The sequence below is a fragment of the Cnephaeus nilssonii genome (genome assembly GCF_951640355.1).
Source record: "Cnephaeus nilssonii genome assembly, chromosome: 21".
Lineage (NCBI taxonomy): Eukaryota > Metazoa > Chordata > Mammalia > Chiroptera > Vespertilionidae > Cnephaeus > Cnephaeus nilssonii.
Window position 1 is genome coordinate 9,677,964 of NC_137092.1, and position 10,787 is coordinate 9,688,750.

At 43.7% G+C, this 10,787-nt stretch overlaps 1 protein-coding gene across 12 annotated transcripts in view; it reads left to right on the top strand.

The window, feature by feature from the left end:
• MAB21L3 (mab-21 like 3) overlaps positions 1-10,149 on the top strand; it is a 166,130-nt gene extending 155,981 nt beyond the window's left edge. For 7 of the 12 annotated variants that reach the window (XR_013812933.1, XR_013812934.1, XR_013812936.1 and 4 more), the window contains one exon: positions 10,052-10,148. The gene's annotated coding sequence lies outside the window, so the exon portion shown is untranslated. Of the gene's footprint in view, positions 1-10,051 lie in introns of all 12 variants that reach the window. The other 5 variants (XR_013812935.1, XR_013812940.1, XR_013812943.1 and 2 more) reach the window with 3 other exon arrangements.
• The last annotated feature ends 638 nt before the right edge of the window (positions 10,150-10,787 follow it).

Below are 10,787 nucleotides of genomic sequence, written 5' to 3' on the forward strand. Positions count from 1 at the left end.
ACTTGGTAGGGTAGGTCTCCTTATTTATTCTTTTTTTTTTTTCAAAATAGTCTCTTACAGCGACCAGAGCTTAAGAAACTCGCCCAAGGTCACACAGTTCCTCAGCGTCTGGCCTCTCCTAAAGTCCTTGCTTAATCAACAGTATACTGCTCGAGGTACCCAAGGCACAGCCTCCCTCTGTCCTCGCCAGTTAAAATCAAAAGCCCTTTAAAATGAGCTCATGCAAAGCGGCTCCTCAGGCACCTGCTCGCAGACGCGCTCGGACGTGCTGTATCCGCGGTTATAAATCATTGCTGACGCATACTGAGCGCTTACTATGTGCCCGGCACTATTCTAAACACTTTGCATTATTAATGCATTGAATCCTCGTGACAACCCCGTAGGATAAGCATTATTATGATCCCCCATCCCACAGATGGAAGCAAAGCAGCAGCACTAGGGAGGTTGAGAAGCGCACCGCTCCTGAGGGGCAGAGCTGGGCCGAGGACGCAGGCAGCCTGTGCCCACCCTCTCTCCACCCTGCCGCCCGTCACTGAACACCTACTATGCTCCAGGCACTGGAGCAGGTCCTCTCTCACATTTCCTCTCATCTTCCCAACATTCCTGCGAAAGGGTTAGGTCCTTAGTTTTACAACCAAGGAACCTGGAAGTCAGAGAGATTACATAAACCTGCCTCAGATCTCGGTTAGTAACGGTAAACATCCAGATTTCACCAGCTCGAGGCCGTCTTGTCAAATCCTTTGCCTTTTCAGACTGCATGATTTTTCTAGAGCCCCAACCAGATTCTCTCTCTCTGCCCCCCCCCCCCCGACCCCCTCCACCGCCCCACTCCTCCCAGGATCTCTCTGAGAGCTCTCGCTGGGTCTGTGTTCTGGGCACAGATAGGAGGAGGAGAAAGATAAAAGAAGGTGATGGCTGCCAGCTGCAGCTTCAAACAAAATAGAGCCACATTTACAAAGGCACCAGGGCCGGTTGCCTAGCAACAACGTTCTGCCTCCCCAACCTGCTCCGTTCCATCCTTACCCGCCACGCATTACACACCCCCCTTGGCCTGCAGTGCCCTCTGCGACATCTCCCTTCGAGGCCGCCTTTGTTCATTTTAACCTGATTTTCTGAGCAAATGCTTGCAGCTGGCATCTTGCAGGGAGTCCAGGAAATAAATTTGTTGCGCAGATGGCCCTGGGGCAGGCAGAGCAGAGCTGCCCGCCCGGCCCGGCCCATACCCAGGCACTCACAGGTTGCCCAATGCTGTGGGAAGGAGAAGGCCTCGTTTCAGGCTCTTCGTCATCTCCGTAAAGGTTTTTCGTCTTTTTCTTTCTTTCTTTCTTGCTTTTTTTTTTTTTAAGAGTTTTGTGTTTCCCATATGGCAGGTCCTTTAAATAGTTCCCTGAAATAAAAGTTTAACTGGAATAGAACTGAAGTAGACTGTCTGGACTTCTTTTTCCATCTTATCTCCCATGTTTGGAGTTAAGAGGCTCTTAAATTTAAACTTATCTTCAATTCAGCCAGCCCAGAAGGCCTTGGGGCTATTTTTGTCCTAGAGTCTCCAAGGGGGGTCGGACAAGGCAGGATAGACATTCTCTGAGCTCTTCCTTCAAGCCCCAACGCCGCCGAGGGGGCAGTGGTCGTGCAGCCGCGGCCAAGCCCAGGCGTCTCTGACTTCACAGCCCGCAGGTGATGCTGACCGGGAGCCAGGGCTGCCCGTCGCTCCCAAGGGCCCCTTTGTCCATAACAGGAAAGAAAAAACATTAGCAGTTACCTTTGACAACTAAGCTGGTATGAAGACAAATGTAATCCAGGCGGGATTCGCTAATAGGTGCGTTTATGATTTGTGTTGTTCTGTGTTTATTCTTTTCTGATGTTCAAAGACATGGAAACATTCCGTGGACCCTGAAGGGATCGCGGGTCCAGGCCACGGCGCCGAGCGAGCCTCATGGACACGACGGCCCTGCTGCCAGCGGGCCAGCCTTACGGAGGTGTTGGTGCCCAGCCCTGGGCTCAGGGCCCTGAGGCTGGGGAAATGGGAGGTGTGGCCTGGACTCGGGCAGCTTCCCGCCTGGCTGGGGAGGAAAACAAAGGCGATGGCCGCAATCACCGAACCACGGCACCCAGCTTGGCAGCCACCAAGAAAGTCATCTAGGCCCCTTGCTTGAGCAGTTGCCTCTCACTTAAAGAAACAATGCACTTTGTTTTTTTGTTGTGATGGTTGTTTTTAAATATATTTTATTGATTTTTTACAGAGAGGAAGGGAGAGGGATAGAGAGTTAGAAACATCGATGGGAGAGAAACACCGATCAGCCGCCTCCTGCACACCTCCCACCGGGGATGTGCCCGCAACCAAGGTACATGCCCTTGGCCGGAATCGAACCTGGGACCTTTCAGTCCGCAGGGCGACACTCTATCCACTGAGCTAAACCGGTTAGGGCGAAATAATGCACTTTGAAAACACAGCAGATTGATAAGAGTCCGGAGAGGTGGGAGATAGCTCTGGCAAGCATGGGGTGGACTGGATATTGGGGTTAGAGAAAGTCAAGGGAGATTTCTGGGTTGGGGGCTGAAGTCACCATCTACATAGACAGCAAACAGAGAAAGAGGAGGCTTGGAGGAGGAGGCAGTGAGTCTAGCGTCGGGCAGGTTAAGTTTGAGATGCCTTTGGAGGGTGACAGGCAGAGACCAGGGCTGCCTGACTCCCCACCAGGGTCCCATTTCCCCGCAAGTGGATACGGATGGAGAAATCTAATGCCTCGTTGCCTTTATGGGTCCGATGCCCAATTGGACACGGGGACGACAGCTAGAGTCTGGGGTGCTGTGGCAGATCCTGGCCCCGGACATCCACTCTCCCCCTGAAGGCAGCTTCCATGAGCACATGCAACTCCCTGCCTTGTTCTGGCCTCAGGAATAGACGTGAGAGAGTCAATGCCCTGGAAGCAGCCCTGAACCAGTCAGGGACAGGAAGTTGGTAGATCCATAACCCAGCGTCTTCGTCCTTCAGTTGGGATAACTCTGAGGCACGTGTTACACAGACTTCCCAGAATTCCCCAGTGAGACTGAGGTCCTAGAGTCCTGGGTGAGGCTGGAACCATCCTGGCCACACCTTCCTCAGATGAGATGGCTTCTTTGGCTGCAGGGCTGTGCAGCCAGAGCCAGGACCAGGTGCATCTGGAGAGGACGGGTTGGTATTCCTTTTTTTTAAAATATATTTTTATTGGTTTCAGAGAGGAAGTGAGAGGGAGAGAGAGAGATGGAAACATCAATGATGAGAGAGGATCATTGATCGGCTGCCCCCTGCAAGCCCCCTACTGGGGATCGAGCCTGCAACCGGGGCATGTGCCCTTGACCGGAATTGAACCCGGGACCCTTCAGTCCGCAGGCCGACGCTCTATCCACGGAGCCAAACCAGCCAGGGCAACATTCTTAAGTTCACTCATTTCAAGTGTGTATTTTGATGCATTTTTGTGTATTGATAGAACTGTACCACCATCTAATTCCCATCACCCTAAAGAGGAAGCTGGAGCCCATTAACCGTCACTCCCACTCCCACCTCCGTCCCTAGGCAAACACTAACCTACTTTCTGTCTTTATATTCTCCTATTTTGGACTTTTTGTATAAATGAAATTACATAATATGCAGTATTTTGTGTCTGGCTTCTTTCACCGAACATGTTTTTGAGGTTCATCTGTGTTGTAGTGTATACTGGTACTTCGGTCTTTCTTATTCCAAATAGTATTTCATTGTATGGATAATGCTATACTATGTATTCATTCATAAGTTTTTTAAATTCATTTTCAGCTTTACTGAGGTATAATTGACAAAAAAATAGTACACGTATAAAGTATACAAGATGATTTGACATATGCATACTTTGTGAAATGATCACCACAATCAGATTAATTAACACATCCACCACCTCACATAGTTACCTTTTTTTAAAAAATCCATTCATCAGTTGACAGAGAATGAGATGTTTCTGTTTGTTTGTTTTTAATATTGCAAATAATATTGCTATGTGTATCTGTAAACATGGTTTTTGTGCTAACATATATTTTTATTTCTCTTGGATAGACACCTGGGAATGAAAGTGCTGAGTCATGTTAGACTTTTTTTTCTTATTGATTTTTAGATATAGAGGAAGGGAGAGGGAGAGAGAGAGAAACATCAATGTGAGAAACATCAATCATCTGCCTCCTGCACACCCCCCATCAAGAATCAAGCCCACAAGCTGGGCATGATGTGTGCCCTGACCGGGAATCGAACTAGCAACCTTTCAGTGCATGGGAAAACACCCAGCCAACTGAACCACACTGGCCACTGCTATTTGACTTTTTAAGAAACTATCAAAATGTTTTTCCGAAGTAGCTGCACCATTTTACATTTTTATCAACAATCGATGAAGGCTTCAATTTCTCTACATTATCAATAACATGTATTGTCATCCATCTTTTTTATTATAGCTATTCTAGTAAGTGTGAAGTAGTATTTCACCATGGCTTTGATTTGCATTTTCTAATGACTAATAGTATTAAGTATTTTCTCATATGCTTTTATTGGTCATTTGTATATATTTTTTCAACATGTGTCATCTTGACAACAGACAAAACTATTTTAAAAACTATTTTGATAGTCAGCATGGGGCATGATCACCTAGATCACATCTGATCAGCATGGCGTGTAAGAAACCTGGTTGCCTGTGGCCCATACCCTGCACTTCTACAAATGCAGGCAAAAAGTTGGGCTGACTTTTTCAGCAGACACATTATGCCATAGCCTCAAATTAAGCCTGTGGTCAACCAAATATCCCAGATCCTGTTCTCATTGATTACTGTGGACTGGGTTTCTCCCTTTTTCTATTTGGGCCATTGATTTTTATTGAGCTTAAATGCTGGAGCGAACATTTATCCCTGTTGAATTTTATCTTGTCAGTGTAGACCCAATACTGTCATCTGTGAAAATAATCCTTTATTTAAATCTGTCATCTTCCTTTACCTACCTGGCAACACCATTTCTGACGCAAGGATATTCAAGAAGTGAGGTTATTTTAGGCGTTATGGTTGTTGTTGTTTTTTGTCTTTTCAGAATCAAAATGAACTCTTACTTTTCCATAAGCAATCCAAACATGAAATTTGTTTTTTAAAGAAAAACACACCTCAAAAATAAAACTAATATAAAAGACCTACAAAACTCTGGTTGTTTTTTTTTATTATTGTTCACAATCAATACGGGAACATGTCTTTAAAAAGTTGTTAAAAGCAAGCACTGCCATTAAACTTGGCTGCATGGTAATGGCCAGTTGTAATGAATTTATGTTTTAAAAGTGAGATTGATGAGAAGAGAAAGCATATGCAATGTCATTGAAATGCAAACATTTCACATGTAGGGTATCCTGTTAACATTTAGAGTCTTTCTAATTTCACTCTCAGTGGGAATTTTTCTGGAAATGCTGGAAGTGACTTACTGCCACGTTGAGCACGAATTGTTTTACCCATCACCCTTTCACATCCCACCTCTTCCTTGAAGAGTCCTCGGGCCTTCCCAAACCACTCTGACCTTCTCCCAGTCCCAAAGCAGAATGGGATCACTCGTTCTCCTCGGTTCACAGCACATCTTTCTTGGTTTGCACGGGGCCTGCCTTTGTTTTATTTTCTCCTGTTCACTCTCCATCCCCAAGCCCCCTTCCCTCCCTTCAGTTCAACTAGTTGTTTAGGTAAATGTGCATTTACATTAAAGTGTTCATATGTCTATGTTTTTAAGTTACATAAATACTGTTGTGCTGTGCATCTTATTTTGTTTCTTACTTCCGTCTTCCCACACGATGCTCCTGGGAGGCAGCGCGTGCTCCCTCAGGCTGCATGCTGTTCCAGCAAATGCGCAGGCCAAGTGTACCTTCCGTGCACTTCCGCCTGGACCCTCAGGCTGCCTCCCAAACACTCCCTGAACATCCATGGAAATTTCCTGGACTCACACTGTTCTTTATGCTGCTCAGAGAAACCGCGCATAGAGAGAAGTGTCCTTTCTCCTTACGGACAGTTTCTCTGAGGTCTGTACCCAGGAGACGGATTGCTGAGTCATAGAACCATGCACACATAACTGCAATAAAAACTGCCAGGCTGTTCCCTGAAGAGCTGCTGGCGTTAGCCTTTCCACACCAGGGATGCAAATGTTCTGTGTGAACTCGTTCTCGCCAGCCATTGGTATCGTCAGATTTAGGGTGTTGCCCGGGTGATGAGGGGAAGTACATTCTCGGTGGTGCCTCACTGGGCTCGTCTCTGATTGCTGGTCAGATTGAAATTCCATCTCCTCATATGATTAGTCACTGAGGATTCCTGTTCTGTGAAATGCCTGTGCATATCCATTGCTTGTTTGTTTGTTTGTTTTCATTGATTTCAGAGAGGAAGGGAGAGGGAAAGGTAGAGATAGTAACATCAATGATGAGAGAGAATCATTGATCGGCTGCCTCCTGCACGCCCCTCCCTGGGGCTTGAGCCCACAACCTGGGCATGTGCCCTGACCGGGAATCGAACCATGACCTCCTGGTTCATAGGTCAACACTCAGCCACTGAGCCACGCCGGCCAGGCTCCATTGTCCTCTTTTTCTACCATTATTTCCATCTTTTTATTGCTGTCTCCAGATACCAACTGTTTTCATCAGGGTTTGTTGTTGTTGTTGTTGTTGTTGTTGTTTTTAAGTTGTGGGTGAGAGGAGAGATTCCCATCCCCTGAAGACCACCCCTGGCCCTGGACATCCTAACGGAGCCCATGAAACACGTACTCTGAGAATCTGATCTTGGTTGGTACAGGAGGAAGTTGCTGTAGCTGGTGAGATACTCTTCTTCTGCAAAGAGATAATTTGACAAGAATCCCGAATACTACCTGGAGCTATCCGTAATCAAATGCAAATCAAATGCAAACATTGCACATTTAAAAGTCTAATTGAAACAAATTGGAATCTTCTTGCTTTGTTATTGTTCATCTTTCCCACTAAGCTATAAGTTGCATAGGAACAGGGACCTGGTCTGTCTCTCTTGTTCACGTGCCCATGTGGGACCCATGCACAGGGTGGATCCTCAATGCATGTCCTTTGAATGGATGGAGGGAGCCTAGACCTATCAGAAATGGAATAATAGCTCCTTGTTTTCTCATATCACACATGGGCATCAGCTGACCTTTGTGGCCAGAGATGGAGCTACTGGATGGAAGAGGCTATAAAATGCTTTGATGGGGCAAACACTGCTCAGTTAAGTGGCTTCTCAATGAGCACTTTGAATTGATCTGCCCGGAATTAAGCAATAAACAGAATAAACACACATTGTTCCGGACCTGACTTCACCCCCTGGCCTCAGTGAATCCACACATGCCTGAGTTTATCTTTCTGATAAATAGTAATCTGAGAGAGAGAGCCTGTGGAAATGGTCTCGAAATGAATGAGTAATGCAACTGGTTACAAAGTTCTCAAAGAAAGCTTGAGGATATCTCCTCCTCATCCTCTTGGGCTTCTCCAGCCTCTGTTCACCGGTCGGTAGGATTGGAGGGCAGGATTTATATAAAGTAATAATCAGTTGTTCTGGTTTTTTTCTTTGCCTCTACTCCTCTCACTTTATTTTTTTGAGGGATGAAGAAGATAAGACTGGAAAGGTTGCAGATGTCTAATGAAAGCATAATTCTTTTTTTTTTTTTTCATAATAACACTAAAACTATGAGGCAAACCAGTAGGGGGTGTTAAAGATAAAATTACCACTCAGAAATCAATGGAAATGTAGTTATACGCAATTATTGCATGTTCTCTGTGTCCCCAGTAAACGAATTGACCTTTAAAGATAAAATTGCTCTTGATTGTTTTTTAAACCTCACTTTCTGTGCTTCTGAGATTGTTTCCAACTGTTATCTGTATTTTTTTTAAAAGCTCCAAATGGACCATTATAAATAATAGTAACCCAAACTTCTTGGATTACAAACTTTCCCTTATGTTTTAAAAATATTCATATCTTACCATGAATAAACAAATCATGGTATTGCCCTACAATGGAATAGTTTGCAGCCATTAAATCGTATTTTAAAGGATATTTTGAGATATGGATATGCTCATTAACCTTATATTAAAAAGCCAAGACACAAAACCACAGATAGAAAACATTCTTTGTGTTTGGTGATATTTAAAGTGATGATTGTAGGGTTATGAGTGTGATTATGGATGAGTTTTATTTTCTTCCTTATATTATGCATCTATTTCTCTGTAATTTCCAACTTCTCTTCACTAAATGTCACTCTTATAATCAGAAAAAAATATAAAAATGCTCATATATCTTTTCAATAGAATTTAATTTGTCTTTAAGGTATCTTTTGAGGTAGGTAGGAAACAGACACTTTTTTTTTCTCATTTTAAAGTGGATATATACCAAGGCATCATAAAGGGTCCTGCCTCAAGTCACATCATTTATACCAAAGAATCCGAGTCTGAAAGAGGAACCGACCTCCCTTACATAAACCCGGGGAGAAAGGCACAGGGCTGGTCCCTTCTCAGAACCTCTTGGGGGCTGGCTCTCAGGACTGCCTCCGTGTCTGCACTGACTGCCCCCCGCGGAGACCCAGAGAGTGAGCCGTGGCTCCCCTCCCCTGGCTCAGCTCTCTCCAGCCTTCAGCCAGAGAAAGGAAGACTCTTGAAATGTATCTCCGGATTATCACAATTGCTAAATAACCTGCTCGATCTGTGAGGTCATTTCAGATTACCAATGCTATTATTTGCTGGATTACTGGACGCCTAACTTCAGGATCATAGGACTCTTCTCTCCTTGAACATTTCTTAAGAATAGGGACTGTGTCTATTCTTTTCCAAAGATTTCCTGCCAAATTCCCAATACAGAGTTATTCCACTTGTCATGGAGTCGTTCTAAATACTCATTAACTCACTAACCATCAGCCTTAGGACCTTGTACCTTGAGGGCACTATGCAACATCTTATTACCACGTGCGATGATTCATTCATCAATGTGGGATCTCTAACTTTCCATTTGGAGAATCAATAAATCTTGGGATTTACTTTTTTTTTTTTTACTTTAAATAATTTTTTGTTTTTCAATTACAGTTAACATATAATATTATATTAGTTTCAGGTGTATACCCCAGTGATTAGACATTATATAACTTACTAAGTGATCATCCTGATAATTCTAGTACCCATCAGATACCATACATAGTTATCACAATATTATTGACTATATTCCCTATGCTGTACTTTACATCCCCATGACTATTCTGTAACTACCAATTTTTACTTCTTAATCCCTTCACCTTTTTTACCCTTCACCTTTTTTACCCATCCCCTTAACCCCCCTCCCATCTGTCAACCATGAAAATGTTCTCTGTATCTGTAAATCTGTTTTTGTTCTGGTTGTTCATTTATTTTGTTTTTTAGATTCAATTGTTCATAGATATGTATTTATTGCCATTTTATCATTCATATTTTTATCTTTTTTCTTCTTCTTACAAAATGCCCTTTAACACTTCATGTAATACTGGTTTGGTGGTGATGAGTTCCTGTATCTTTTTCTTGTCTGGGAAGCTCTTTATATGTCCTTCAATTCTAAAGGATAGCTTTGTTGGGTAGAGTAACCTTGGTTGTTAAGTGCTTACTTTTTATCACTTGAATATTTCTTGTCTATTTCTGCTAGCCTGCAAAGTTTTTGTTGCAAAATCAGCTGACAGCCTTATGGGAGCTCCTTTGTAGATAACCAACTGCTTTTCTCTTGCTGCTTTTAAGATTCTTTGGCATTTTAATTATGATGTGTTTTGGTGTGGGCCTCTTTGAGTTTATCTTGTCTGGGACTCTCTGTGCTTCCTTCACTGGGTTAGGGAAGTTTTTCACCATATTTCAGGTGGTTCTGAATGATGGTTGTTCTGTAGTTTAGTTGTAATTTTGATGTGATTGTGGGAGGATGTGGTTGTGGGAGTACTGCATTTACCTACCCCACCATCTTGACCGGAAGCCTCTGTGATTTACTTTCAAGTGGCTCTTTTAATGTTTGGATGTGTCAAATGACAACTCTTTCTTTTTTTTAGCCATGGCTCTTGATAAACCAACCAACCAACCAACCAACCACAACAACAAATAACTACCTGAGCTCATCTAGAGAGATTTGACTTTAACTGGCCCCTAGTGGGGCCCAGGCATTGACGTGAGTTTTTTAAATCTCCTTTGATAATTCTCATGCTCCAGGGTTGAGAACTACTAAGTTAAAAGTTTGAATTTTTGCCCTCTGACATATTTAGTATCTGTGATTATTTGATACCTAGTTTTTGGTCAAGAATGCAGCATCCAATTATAACACAGATCCCACGGGGAAGATCAGGTTTGGGATTTTCCATGTGAGTTCCAGAAATGCACTGCAGAGACAATCAAGTATTGTTGGACATTTTATATTATCCAATACCCTCAAAAGGAGCACTTAGAAGAGACCTGATTCTTACACCGATGCCGTAGTTTAGGAAGGATGACTTCCCTGCAATATCGAGGCTTCTAATCCATGACTGTTGTGTATTCCTGCATTTATTTAGGTCTTGTATCAGTCAGGATCCAGGGAAGAGACAGAAACCAGACCAGTGATTTCGACAGGGAGAATTTAATATAAAAACTTATGGACTGATAAAAGGGTAGATGATTCTAAGGGTACAGAAGGGGCAGCTGCCAAAACCAGCGGCTACCTGTGGAGCAGAGGGGTGGGGAATACGTGAAGACACTTGGGAACTTAGAAGGGCTCCTTCTCCGCTGCCAAGGCTGAGATGCAGACCTTTTGGG